This window comes from Schistocerca nitens, chromosome 6 (assembly GCF_023898315.1).
Source record: "Schistocerca nitens isolate TAMUIC-IGC-003100 chromosome 6, iqSchNite1.1, whole genome shotgun sequence".
Classification (NCBI taxonomy): domain Eukaryota; kingdom Metazoa; phylum Arthropoda; class Insecta; order Orthoptera; family Acrididae; genus Schistocerca; species Schistocerca nitens.
The window spans coordinates 150,476,424-150,478,276 of record NC_064619.1 but is presented as its reverse complement, the minus strand read 5'-3'; the positions used below and the strand labels follow the sequence as shown (position 1 = coordinate 150,478,276).

The window sequence follows — 1,853 nt, the reverse complement described above, 5'->3', positions numbered from 1 at the left end:
AATACTTGCAGATTTCTACTGATACAGCCACAGATACAGCAGAACAATGCCTGTATAGCGTTAAAGCTGGTGCTTTGAAACCAGTCCATTTCTTCTTAATAAACCAAGAACAGGCTTGGGAACTGATCTCACTGTTTGAAAATTGCGTTAGCTTTCTTGTAGCCAAGACGCGTACTCATCTTCCCGCACAGGCCATGAAGGCCCAAAGGTAACGACTGGCCGCCATGTCATCCTCAGCCCACAGGCGTCACTGGATGCGGATACGGAGGGACATGTGGTCAGCACACCGCTCTCCCGGCCGTATGTCATTTTCCGAGACCGGAGTCGCTACTTCTCAATCAAGTAGCTCCTCAGTTTGCCTCACAATGGCTGAATGCACCCCGCTTGCCAACAGCGCTCGGCAGACCAGATGGTCACCCATCCAAGTGCTAGCCCAGCCCGACAGCGCTTACCTTCGGTGATACGACGGGAACCGGTGTTACCACTGCGGCAAGGCCGTTGGCGCAAGACGCGTACGGTATACAATAAATATTGCTCCTTCTTGGTGATGGTTCTCTATATATTGCTGATGTTGCACGTGGAAAGTAATAGCTTAGTTAGAAATGACTTTTCCTAATGGAGCACTGTAGAAATTCTTGAGAGTGAAAAATTGTTTGTATAGTTACCGAACAGAGTTAAGCAATTTCGTGAAACCCTTCCAATTTGGTCTTTTATCTCGGTAGGGTTTGTGGTTACAGCCTGCGTCATGTTAAGCAGAGCATTCTATTGAAGTGAAATGCTAGGTTTCTTATATTCAGTATAAACAGTCGGTAATGGTGCCTTCCAGGAACGATGTAGTAAAACTGTAAGTAGGCTGTTTATGTTTTCTTATCGGCAACGTTACGTAGCGCTCTGTATGAAAATCACTGGCTGTGCTGTGTGCAGTCTGTGGCTAGTTTGCATTGTTGTCTGCCATTGTAGTGTTGGGCAGCTGGATGTGAACAGCGCGTAGCGTTGCGCAGTTGGAGGTGAGCCGCCAGCAGTGGTGGATGTGGGGAGGGAGATGGCGGAGTTTTGAAATTTGTAAGATTGGATGTCATGAACTGCTATATACATTATGACTTTTGAACACTATTGAGCTGGCAGTAGTGGCGCTCGCTGTATTGCAGTAGTTCGAGTAACGAAGATTTTTGGTGAGGTAAGCGATTTGTGAAAGGTATAGGTTAATGTTAGTCAGGGCCATTCTTTTGTAAGGATTTTTGAAAGTCAGATTGCGTTGCGCAAAAAATATTGTGCGTCAGTTTAAGCACAGTCATGTATAATTGTTCAAAGGGGACGTTTCAAAACGAATAGAGTATATCTATACATTTAATCTCGATAACTGAAACCCTAAATAGGGGAACCATACCTAAAAATGCGCAGTCAAGGAATAACCTTAAATATCTGGGTTATTATCAACAGGGAAACAAAATAATTTTAGGTTTATATGTACTAATACAAAATCTACATGTTTCCAAAAAAAGAAAAACATGAAAAGCGCACTCTTTCGTTGACCTGCGCTTAACAATAGGCAAATTATGTACAAAGCGTACGCATTTAGCAAATGTCACAAATAAACGCAATATCATCCTCAAGTGAAGAGCGCCGTTCGTGCCACCATCTCCCACACTCAATGCATTGGATCCAGTCCTCTGGAAACGCCAAAATGTATGTTCTCTACTCACAGTTTTCAGCCTTTTCCTTAAAGCAGACTCTTTCGTACCAGGAGCACCGGCAAACTAATTTGAAGTCACTCAGAAACCTTTCCTTCTGACTCCACAACACACTCAAGAGGTACACATTTGCAGCTGGGCCCTAAAGACAACGCACACACT

General features: G+C 44.1%; 1 pseudogene; it reads right to left on the bottom strand.

Moving 5' to 3' along the window:
* Positions 1–385: 385 nt before the first annotated feature.
* On the bottom strand, positions 386–503 carry LOC126191808 (5S ribosomal RNA; annotated as a pseudogene).
* Between the last annotated feature and the right edge of the window lie 1,350 nt (positions 504–1,853).